This window comes from Sminthopsis crassicaudata, chromosome 6, assembly GCF_048593235.1.
Source record: "Sminthopsis crassicaudata isolate SCR6 chromosome 6, ASM4859323v1, whole genome shotgun sequence".
Classification (NCBI taxonomy): Eukaryota; Metazoa; Chordata; class Mammalia; order Dasyuromorphia; family Dasyuridae; genus Sminthopsis; species Sminthopsis crassicaudata.
In genome coordinates this window covers 85950086-85963166 of record NC_133622.1, presented here as the reverse complement: position 1 = coordinate 85963166, position 13081 = coordinate 85950086, and positions in this window count along the sequence as shown.

Sequence of the window (13081 nt, the reverse complement as noted above, 5' to 3'; positions counted from 1 at the left end):
TGATTTCCATCACTGGAGTGTACTTTGTCCTCACCTCTAACTTTTGAAGCCTCTAGTTTCCTTCAAAGTTCAGTTCAAGAATTTCCTTCTCCATGAAGCCTTTTATACTCCCCTCTCCATCTCTTGCACTCCTATCTTATAGCAAACTATCTTATAGCAATTTTGTGCACATTACATACTAATATATATTCAAGTCATCTGTCCCCATTAGAATTTAAGCTCCTTGAAGGACTGCTTGACTTTGGTCAAGCACCCTGCACCAGTAGGTAACTAATAAATTCATGTTTATTGATTGATTTTAAAAAAAATAACAAAGGCAAGAGCAAAATGCTTATATGAGGAGTTCTTAACCTGAGCTCTCCATACCTCATAAATTTCATGGGGAGCTGTAAACCTGGATAGGAAAAAAATACAATTTTATTTCAATAGAATAGGTTGGTTTCATAATTCTTTGCACTTTATTTATTTTTTTTTCCTTTTTCTGAGGCTGGGATTAAGTGACTTGCCCAGGGTCACACAGCTAGGAAGTGTTAAGTGTCTGAGATCAGATTTGAACTTGGGTCCTCCTGAATTCAAGGCTGGTGCTCTATCCACTGCGCCACCTAGCTGCCCCTTTTGTACTTTATTTTAAACATTTATAGACATTTTTCTGATAAAAGGGTTCATGGGCTTCATCAGATTGTCAAAGGGGTCCGTGACATGAAAAGGGCAAGAATTCATACTGTAGACCATTGGTTCTCCAATTTTTTGGTCTACGGACCACTTTACAATCTTAAAAATTACTGATGATTTCCCAAAGAGCTTTTTTTAATGTTATATGGGCTAGAACCACTCTAATTGATGAGATCTAATTGTTAATTTTCAATGTGAGCATTTTTACCCATGAAATATACAAATGTTACAAAATCAGGACTCGATTTATTGGTTGTTTGTTACTACATTTAAGAAAGTGATGAAGAAAATGTTAATAAAGCAGACTTTTCCCCAGAGAGAAGCAGTCATTAAATATTTACCAGCACAATATCCATTGATATTTAACACAGTTGAAATTAAAGCATGTTCATATTATCATTAAAGTAGTTTTGATCTTTCAGACCTCCAAAATCAATCCTGAAGCCCTATTATAAGTCCCCAGACTATACTTTTAGAATTATTGAGAATAGATACGTGATCTCCAATTCCTTGCTTCAAATTCTGGACTTTTTTAAAATGTGTATCCTCTTCAGGCTTTGTGATCTTCCCCCAGTTCAACAATTCTAGCTTGAAGGCAGAACAAATGCATGTATTTTCCTGTAGTAAGTCGCATCCTTCCATTAATGTTTTTGATACAAAGACTTTTCATGGCATGGATATGATCTTGAGTATTTAATGGATATACCAAAATAGTGCAAGCTCTATTAGGTTCTATTCAGCAAGAAAAAGTAATAAGTTTCACTATGCAAAAACTTGGTGTCTGTCACCCAAGGATGGGCCTACTGTGTTCAAGGAGGCTCATCACCAAAAACCAATCTCTGGATGAGGAAATATGATTTACTTGACTCAAGTACTTAATAAAACCATCAAGGTTTGGCCTTTTGGGGAAAACTATAGCCTACAGGGTGAGAAATACTGCCACCAATGGAAATCATAGATCTTGGGAAGTATTCTATTCAGTTGAATTCAAAAAGTATTCTCTCCTCCCCTCATCCCAGGGAGTTGGAGAAAAAGCAGCAACCCAGCTGAACTCTCCAGCAATTCAGTTTCCAGTGCCTGTAGACTCTTCAGCTTTAACAAGCACATAATAATGAGGTCAGAAAAAAAACTCTATAGACTTTCAGTTTGGTATGTAAGCTAATAACTCTTTTCTCCCATACTTTCTTTTGCAACATCTTAAACACTGAGTTAAGTCTGGTAGTGAGAGCATCAACCTCATCATCTATGAGTACATCCCTGGAAGACATGTTGAAGAGAATTAACATCTTGGTAAAAGTGGTACAAAAATACCAAAGAAAATAACACCTTTAAAGCAGAATAGACAGAATAATTTTTTTTAAATGTGAAAGTAACACTTTTAAAAATTGACAAATGTAAAAGAAGCATAAAAATTCACTAAAGAAAATTCTTTAAAAGCTAGAATTGAGCAACTGGAAAATAACAATTCCATAAGATATCAAGAAACATTAAATACAAAGTCAAAAAAGTGGAGGGAAATAAAAGAAAATGTAAAATATCTTATTGGAAAACAACCAACCTGAAAACTAGATGTAAGTAAGATAATTAAATAATTATTGGACTACCTGAAAGCCATGATAAAGAGAGACAGAGAGGGAGGAGGAGGAGGGAGAGAAAGAGTAGACCTTATCATTCAAAAAATTTTTAAAAGAAAATTCTGAGAAGATGGTGGAGTAAGTCAAAAAATTCCAAGTGCTCCAGATTTCCTCCCCAAACAAAACAAAATTGTGCCCCAGGGTAAACAACTTGGAGCAAAACAGAAGACACAAAAAAAGAATAATAATCAGGATCACACATGATATAACAGCTCACCATGTCAAATGAATGGAGGACTTGAGACATGCAATTTCAAAAGCAGAAGAGCAAGGATAATAAACAAAGGATAATAAAAATAACCTACCCAGAAAAACTGGGTACAATCCTTCAGGATAAAAGACAGGATATTTAATAAAATAGAGAACTTTCTAGAATTTCTGTTTAAAAAAACAGAAAATTTGGCATTCAAATACAAGACTCAAGAGAAGGATAAAAAAGTAAATCTGAAAGAGAAATTACATGGGACTTAATAAGATTAAACTGTTCACTACATGGGAAGATAATACATGCAATTTTAAGAATTTTATCATTATTAGGGCATTTAGAAGTTTGCATATACAGAGGACACAAGTGTGTTGATTATGTTGGTATGATCTAAAAAAATTAAATGATAAAAGAAGATGCACTTGATGAGGAAACCCCAAAACTCTTAAAATCTCCTTGGACTCTGCTTCAGGGACTCTGCCCCACCCCAAGCACAAACAGTTTCCTCCTTATCTAAAAACCCATTGAATTCTATTCAAATTCTAACCCTGACTGAAGCTCAAGCAGGAAGCCAACCTGGGATTCCACCCATGGGCCCCTTTAGATGGTCCAAAGCCCCCTTATTATAAAAAGGGCTAAACTGGAGTCCATTCTTTGCAGAGGTCCCAAACATGGCATCTTTATGCCAGCCACGTCAGGATTTCTGCCCACTGGACCTGTGGCTCCAGTGCCTTTTATCTCTATGCTCAACTTTACTAACTAAACTTTACTTCGAAACCCCACCATAAACCTCTTTTATCAATCTAGGTTTTTGGGTCTGTAAATTCCTTTACAGAGGACTCTTGTGCCACTATTAGACCTCATTTAACTCTGTATTCTTGCACCAAATCCAAAGCTGTTACAGGGGAGCTCTAGTTGACTCTCTGTACCCCAAACCTGCCACTAGACCTCAATTAAACCTAATTTCATTTGGGTACCCCTTATCTAGCTCTTATCATCATTTCTGCGAGAAAAGGGGAAAGAAAGAATAGGAGAAATATTTCACAAAAAAAGAGGCACCCAAGGAAAAGCTTTTATTGCATACACACACATATACATACATATATATATATATATATATATATATATATATATATATATATATATATATATATATATATATATATATATATATATATATATATATATATGTATATAATATGGTTATATATCCATAATATGTGCCTACACATAAAATGTGTTATACATATATATAGGCATGTATATATGTAGTTATATTTGTGAATATATACACATATGAATGTATCTGTGTTATTGTCATTTCTGAAGAGAACATCATAAGGTGATAACTTCATTTATGCATGTACTAGATATAAGTGAAAAAAGAGTTGCACAAAGTCATAAGCCTCATTCTTTATTCTGAGTCATTTAAGACCAGTGGTAGGGAAAAATGAAGATGACTTGATAATGTTCCAGAATGCAGTGGATGATTTTAGCATCTTTGATGTCTCACCAAACTCTAAGACTAGACAATGTCTGCTACGGTGGCCTTCATGGCCATTAGAACAAACTGTTCTCTCCCCATCCCTCCAGGGTAAGTCTTCATATGCTTGGAGTAGATCTTTCCCTATCTACAACAGGTTTGAAGTCTGCCGGTACCCTCAACCTGATTTAGCTCATCCACCTGGTTGTGGACACTGCTGATGCTATAGCTTCTGGGAGCCATAGGTGAGAACTGGTGACAGGGGGGACCAAAAGTGGATGAACTTAAAAAAGCTTGGCAAGCTCTTACATCAAAGGTGCTAATCCTCCCTGAATACCCCATATATCCTATGCATGTATGTATGTATGTGTGTGTGTATATGTATATATACAGTGAATGAAGCAATCACTATTCACAAGGAGTTTGTGTTTTGTATTCTAAAGAGATAGTATAGAATAAGTATTAAGAGAATAAATACAAAGACAATAGCATTAAGTAGTTGCAATAGTTACATTTAAAGTAAATACATTGTAGTTTAGTCTAGAACAGTTGAGGAAATCAGAAAAAGTTTCAAGTAGAAGGAGTACTTAAGCAGATTCTTGAGAGGAGGGAGGGAGCCAGAGCATCAGAGGTGAAGAGAAATGCAGAAATGCAGGATAGTCAATGCCAGGGGAAAGGGGAGATGGAAAGTTGTATGTGAGAAACAGAGAAAACACTAGTTTGACTGGATTACAGAGTTCAGGTGAGAATGAAGTCAAATATGGGTGTAAATAAAGGTTGTGAAGGGTTGTTGTAAAGGGTTTTTAAACTAAACAGATTAATCTTAAAAACAACAGGGATTTACTCTTGTTGACCAGAATAATCACATGGTCAGTTCTTCACTTTGGCAGCAGAGTGGATTGGAAAAGGAGAACTCTGAAGGCACTGGAAACTTAAAAGGCTTTTCTTACAATTTTGAGAAGAGATGAGATCCTGGACTAAGGTAGTAATAGTAATAGATATGATCATAAAACAATATCTGATAACTAATTGGATATTTGAGATGACAGCAATGAGTCAAAGTTGATGTTGTGAGGTTAGAATGTCAAATGAGGAACTGGTCTTTTCTGTAACTCTCCCTATATCCAATTACCAAAATGGGCATTACTATAACAATTAGCCTTTGCTAAGAATTGTCTTTAAGGGATTGCTTCACAATTTGAAGGCAAGGCAGAATAAAACTAAAAGTGGATTCCAAACTTGCAGAAGGATATCAGGTCCACTCAATATTCACCTTATCACCTGAACCTACACCAATAGACATAGATAAGATGCAAACAGTTTTTCCTTTACTGATCCTAGTCATAGAAATACTATTTAAACCTCATGACTGAGTTTAATCATTCCCACTGATTTTTTCCACTTATGTCTAACATTGAAGAAAAACAACTAAAGCAGACACAAAGGATTTATGTGACATTATCAAGCTGTTAATTAAATGCTTATCCTTTCTCATTGTTTTGATCCTCACCTAGAGATAATGATCCTAGTGTGGACCTCCTACTGACTTTAAGATAGGTATAGTTTTGGCTCTGCTTCATTTTCTTAATGATAGTCACATTTTAAGTTTTGTTTAGTTAGCGACCAACAAGTATTACTGAAGAGGATGAGCTACTTTTAAAAAACTGAAAGAGAAGTTCTAAAATATCAGTTACATTCATTATTAGCTATTACTCTATATGAAATCCCCTTATTTAATCAGTGATATTAGTAGAGTTTTTAAAAAGCAACATAACATGATAGGAATAAAGGGAGTAGGAAAGCTTTTGAATCAGAAATCCCAGACTTTACCCTTACCATCTCTAATCTTGGCCAGATTTCTTCACTTCTTGAGACTGGCTCCAATTTTTTCTTCTATATATAGGACCAAGAAGGAACTCCAGTTCTTTGTTTAGATCCTCCACAGAATGGCTATTCAGGGTTTACAGCAAAAGGCTAGAAACATGTTATGTGATCAACAATTGTGGAATACCTAAACAAATTGTTGTGTGAATGTCATGAAATATCATTGTGTCATAAATAAGAACAAATATGAAGGACCTTACAGAAATGTGGGATGATTTACATGAACTTATGGAAAGTAAAGAACAAAAGAGTAATATGCACAATTATATAACCATGTAAAGAGATTATTTTTGAAAGCAACATTTTGTTGAAGACAGATGGCCAAAGCTAAAACACACCTCAAATTATCAAAACAGGAAGTCACATGAGCTATTAGTCACAATAACTATAGTAAATGATTTTAGTTACATATCCTGCCTCTGGCTGATCCTGAGGCCTCCAAGGAGCTAGGTTGTACTTAACACTTGCCTAGTATCTAGGACAAGTTATTTTCTATTCTTTTCTCCTTGCTGATCTCTTCCATCCCTCTACTCCCTGAGTCTCACCTCAACTCAGTACTGGTCAGACTCCAACAATTGTCTCTTTCCATTCATTCCTTCCTCAGCCATCTCTATTACCTTTTGAACTGAAGCCCTTCCTTGGCCCATTGCTGAAGAAAACACAGTTAAATAAAGCAGTTTCAAGGTTTTCTACTTTGAAAAGAGTACTAGTATTAATAACTAAATTTCTAAAGTCATCAAAATATATCCTTCAAATGGGCGCTCTCTCTCTCTCTCTCTCTCTCTCTCTCTCTCTCTCTCTCTCTCTCTCTCTCTCTCTCTCTCTCTCTCTCTCTCTCTTTCTCTTTCTCTCTCTCTCGCCCTCTACCTTTCTTTCTCTGTTTCTGTCTCTCTGTATCTTTTTGTTTTTGTCTTCTCTGTCTCTCCCTCTCTCTGTCTCTGTCTCTCTCTGTTTCTGTCTGTCTCTTAATCTGTTCTCTCTCTCTCTCTCTCTCTCTCTCTCTCTCTCTCTCTCTCTCTCTCTCTCTCTCTCTCTCTCTTCTTTAACTTTGTCAAAGAAAGTCAGAACTACACATAAGTGCTAATGGATAGGTCTTTACTTAAAAAGAACGAAAGGAGTATTATTATATATTTTTAGAAGAAAATAGGTTTAATTTATCTTGGGCATTAGTTTTTAGGAGTTAGAGTAGGGATGCAGCTTGAAATAAGATGTGATAGGTCTTTAGGTAAGTGATAAGGACATGCATTGGCAATAGGAGGGAATACTGAAAAGACCAGTATTGGGACTAGGAGAACCAAACAAATTAGTGCTATGAGAGTGGGATTGAGTGGTTGTTGCGGATAAAGGATCAACTACTAGGATTTATCTTCTCATTGCTTTCTGTCCTTAAAGAAAAAAATTGGGGGATTTTTTGGTTATCTAATCTTGAAATAAAAAACTATTTTTTCAAGTAAATATTATTGCACATATGGATTACTTTCCATCTTACTATATGTATATGACTAAATATAAGCTAGTACTTCAGAAACCTGAGAACCATCCAATCACCAATTTTAATAAAATTCTGCTTCAAGTTCCTGAAACTCTTATTTTGCAAGTTAGAAAAATGAGACTCAGAGATAGTTATAGAATTTGCCACACAAGTATTCCATGAAAGATTTAAGACTGAAACACAAGTCGTCTAACTCTGAATCCAACATCCATTCTATTTCATGTGAAATGAACTTGGAAATCTGTAGATAGCTGAAACTCCAAAAAGGTATGCTTAAATCAGAAACCCGAGCATTTAAGGCTAATTACCTATTCGATGTGAGACAATGACTTTATTAGCATATATTTGGATAAATGGCTCTTCTCACCAATGTTTGGTGTTAAAATAATCATAGGCAAGATTGCAGAGCATAGAGAGAGGGGCCAGAGAATCACTTGGCTGCAGGATGAGAAGTTGGTGACTCCAGACTCCTAAATCCAGGATTCTGCTTGTCTGCCTCTTCCACTTCTCCCCTTAAAGACAAAGGACTTTATTTTATCCTGACTCTGGCTGACCCTGAGGCCCTCCAGGGAACTAGCCCATACTCTACATTTTGGCACCCACTGTGGAACAAGGACCTTAATTTTGCTGAAGAAGTCCCTGTGACCAGGAAATAGGATGAGTATTTTAATAGACAAACTTACATTGTTAAGAGCTAAACTAGTAACTTTCCTTTTCTACCTGAAATGAGGCAGATGTTAGGAAAAGTGTGAGGAGAAAGAGAAAGAAAAAGGAAAGATTAATGGAAATATTGCTGGAGGGTATGAAGAGTTAAATGAACTTGAAGGATGTACTGATTCTCATTCTCATAGCCCAGCTTCAACTGCCCACACCTGAGCAGACACTTGATCATCCCCTATCAACTTTACCTTCCTGGGTGAAGGGAGGAGGAGTAGAAGGAGGAGCAGTGATATCACCAGCACCCCCCACCAAGAATTACCCCCCCCATGACTCAATTGCAAAAGGCACTACTTCAAGCCAAAGAGGAAGGGCAGAATACAGCTGATTTGAGAATAGAAATGTATCCTGTGATTGAATAGCTTAACTCTTCAGGTCAAGAAAGGAGAAGATACACTCCTTTTAATCTAGAAATTATCAAAGATCTGAAAAAGGCTTGCACTCTATCGCAGGTAAATAGGACAGAGAAAAAGCCTTCAGGAAAAAATAGCACAAGGGCCAAATGAACCTTTGCTGATTTTGTGGGTCATCTGCAGACAGCTGTCATACAAACTATTGGTGAAAATACAGCAACAGAAATTTTAAGGCAACTTGCTAATGCTAATGAGGTTTGTAAAAGAATTATACTAATTTGGCACCCACTGTGGAACAAGGACCTTAATTTTGCTGAAGAAGTCCCTGTGACCAGGAAATAGGGTGAGTATTTTAATAGACAAACTTACATTGTTAAGAGCTAAACAAGGATGCTCCTTTAGAGGAGATCATAAGACCCTGTTCCACAGAGGTCACAAACCCCTTTTACAGCCAGGCTATGAAGTAGACTTCCCAGGATCCGAACATGGGATCATGTTCTCTCTCTCTCTCTCTCTCTCTCTGTCTCTCTCTCTCTCTCTCTCTCTCTCTCTCTCTCTCTCTCTCTCTCTCTCTCTCTCTCTCTCTCTCTCTCTCCCTCTCTCTCTCTCTCTCTCTCTGTCTCTGTCTCTGTCTCTGTCTCTGTCTCTGTCTCTGTCTCTGTCTCTCTCTCTCTCTCTCTCTGTCTTTCTTTGTCTGTTTCTATCTCTCTCTCTCTCTCTCTCTCTCTCTCTCTCTCTCTCTCTCTCTCTCTCTCTCTCTCTCTCTCTCTCTCTCTCTCTCTCTCTCTCTCTCCTTCCCTCCCTCCCTCCCTCCCTCTACATGGAGAGACATGTTCAGATCCTGGGAAGACAGGGTCCCTTTTGGCAAGGGACTTCCAGAGAGACTCGTCAATGCTTTCAATATGGTAAGGTAGGGAATCTGAAAGCTCAATGTTGGCATAGAGACAGCATGAGAAAACAGGGTGGGAGAACAAGACCCAAAATCCTATGTCCAAAATGCAACAGAGGCTTCCATTTGGCATCAGACTGATGCTCATGACTGGTTCAGGGAAACGGGATGGGGGGTCCAGACCCAAGCTCCAAAACAAAAAATACTTGTGGCATGATGGCAGCCAATGTTATTAGAGAGTTTGTAGAAGTTCATTACTCAGACGTGACCAATCAGCCAAGAAGCAACCTGATGGAAGAAAGGGATTACAATTGGGGAGAATAGAGTTGTATGCAGCTGGGACTACTGAGATACCTGGAGAGGTGAAATCAGTCCTTGTCTAGCCTATGTATCCTTTGTCTCCAAGCACACTAGGCTTAGCCATTTCTCCTCCTGAGAGTGTGTACAAAATAGTGTCCATCCATACACTGATTTGGGAAACTGGGGAATGTGTAGCTAATATCCCAGTCACTTGGACAGGTAGATAACATGTGACATCACCCTGGAGAAGTAGTAGCATCAGGTTTATGAAAACAGACTCTTAATAGGCAATCTGGTGATAGTTGCCCAGATTCTGACTCCAAGCAACAGAATTCAGGAATATTCTAGACTACAGCAGTTACAGCTGACCAACTTATGCTCACTATCTATATAAATGGCATACTGTTAGAAGGATTGGTAGACACAGGTGCAGATCACACAGTCATTAGAGGTGCCAATTGGCCCAGTCACTAGCTAAAGATTAAGGTAGACACCTACATGTCTGGAGTAGGAGGATCAATAGCAGCTGAAGTTAGTGCTACTCCTTTGAGATGGACTTTTGAAGGCAAAAAAAAAAGAGTTTTTACTCCTTTTATAGTTGAAAAAAAATCCTCATCAATTTGTGGGAAAGAGACATTTTACAACAGTTAGGATTACAAATGAGTACTTAGTTTTTTTTAGGCAGGGCTGCTGTTGAAGGCCTGCCAACACTTTCACCTGTTCCTATCTGATGGAAAACTGATACACCAGTGTGGATAGAACAGTGGCCCTTAGGTAACAATAAAATTCAGGCCTTATTAGACATAGTACAGGAACAACTTGACCAAGGATACTTACAACCTTCTCTAAGTCCTTGGAATTCCCCAGTATTTGTTGTAAGAAAGAAATCTGGAAAATGGAGGATGTTGACTGATTTAAGAAAAGTAAATGAACAGATGGAAACTATGGGAACTCTTTAGCCTGGACTTCAATCTCCTACTCAGTTGCCTAGAGAATGGCTTCTTTGGGTTACAGATATTAAGGATTGTTTCTATTCTATCCCTCTAGATAAGGAGGATATGAAAAGATTTGCCTTTTCATTGCCCAGCATTAACTTAGCTGAGCCTTATAAAAGATATGAATGGACAGTTTTGCCACAGGGAATGAAAAACAGCCCTACTATGTGTCAAATGTATGTTGCTGCTGCTCTTACTCCAGTAAGAAAAGCCTTTCCAAAAGTAAGTTGAACTGGCTTTATCCAATGTGGTTGAAAGAGTCACTCAATAACCCTTGGAAATATCAGTTTTTGCTATACAAGAGGCACCCACAGCAGTCCTTCATCAAGGAGACAGTGTGATAGAGTGGGTGAACCTCCCAGCACAACCAGAACAAAGCCTTATTCCTTACCCAGTGCTTGTGGCTAGAATTTTATTAAAGGCCATGAAGCAAGCAGTACAATTATGTGAGATAACATCTGACAAGATATATACCTTTTATAGGAATGCACAAATTAATGTATGCTGTGAAATCATCCCAGAGTGGCAAATTTTATTGACCACAGCTCCAAATTTTACACATAGGTCTCCATTAAAGATAACCCAACTATTACATAATTGTCAATGGATTCTTGAATAAAAGATTTCTAAAGTTCCTCTTAAAGGACTATCTTTACAGATGCTTCCAAACATTTGTGCTGTATACTCTCATGACTTAATTATAGAGAGAGTAGTCAGAACTCCTTTTCAATCCACTCAGCAGAATGAATTGCATTCAAAATTCTAGCTCTCACTTATTATCCAGGAGATGTAAATATAATATCAGATTCAGCCTATTCAGTAGGTGTGGTACAAAGAATTGCCACAGCTCAAATAAAATTTGTAGCTTTTTATATCAGCTCTTTAAGGAACTTCAAGAGCAAGTGAGAAAGCATCCGGGTAAGATTTATATTTTGCATGCCCACTCCATAGTGGACTTCCAGGTCCTATTTTTGATGGTAATTCAAAGGCAGATAGCCTTCTAACCATGTTAGCCAGTAGTCCTTTATTTCAGGCAGCCCAAGAATATCATCCTAAATATCATCAAGGCTGCTCGTGCTTTACATTTGCAATTTGGGATAACAAAAGAGAAAGCTAGGAGCATAGTAAAAGCCTGTACAGCTTGCCTTCCATGCTCCTATGTGCCTTCCAGGGAAGAACCCACATGATTTGAGACCCAATGAAATTTGGCAAATGGATGTGACCCATTATAAATATTTTGGCCGTCTGTCTTTTATCCATGTTATAGAAACCTTTTCAGGATTTACTTTTGCAATACCAGCAGCAAAAGAGACAGCCTGAATGGTCACTAAATTCCATATACAAGCTTTTGCAATTATGGGTGTGCCACAAGCAATAAAAACAGATAATGGATCTGCATATACTTCTAAATATTTTGCACACTTTTTTGCACAATATCAGATTTTACATACCCCTGGCATACCCTTTAATCCTCAAGTCCAGGCAATAGTAGAGAGAAGAAACAGAGCCATCAAGACGCTCCTCCAAAAACACAAGGGGAGCCACAGGTTACCCTAGAGAACTTCTAAATTTAGCTCTTTATACAATCAACTTCTTGATTTTGACAAAGCATTGGCTCCGGCAGACAGGTTAACTCACCTGAAGGGCAGTGTCCTGTGCAAGCAGCTCCACTATCTTTAGATAGTTTCCAGGTGATGTGGAGAGATCCAAAAAGTGGTGAATGGAAGGAACCAGATAGGTTAACTGCTTGGGGGAGAGGAATCTCTACAGATGCAGAAGGAATCAGATGGGTGCCAACAAGCTGTATTCACCTTGTGCATTGGAGAGAGAGGTGGAGCAGACCCTTGAAACAAAGGAGAAGATCCTGGAAACATTGGGTGGTTCCATCACTGACTGTGTCCACCACTGAAAGACCATGACAGTTATGGGAATTGACTCGTGGACATCAAAAATTGTTAATGAAACTGATGCAGGACTTGAAAACCCTCAGGAATCATTGGATTCCCTTAGACATGATAAGACTGTTGCTAGACTTCAAAATCTGCAGGAATCATTGGATTCCCTAACATATAAAAAGACTGTTGCAGGACTTCAAAAACTTGCAAGGATCATTGGATTCCCTGACACTTGAAGTAATGTACAATAGATAGGTTTGGGACTATCTCTTGGGTGCTGAAGGAGGTGTATGTGTGATTATTGTTTACGTACCTTCCTTCTAGGACTTCTGAGAATCTTTTACAACACCATGTTGATTCATATTGTTTGTATATCACTACTTGCATGTACAATTCATGTTTGTTACACCACATTGAGCCTGCACTGGCTTTGGGGAGAGTCATCACTAATAGCCTATATTTTATTGCTTTGTGTTTGTGTTATACCTCCCATGCTGATGGGTTTGTGCATACCTGTTTCTAGTAAGACTCTTCAGCCTAGAAACCCACTAACAATATCTGG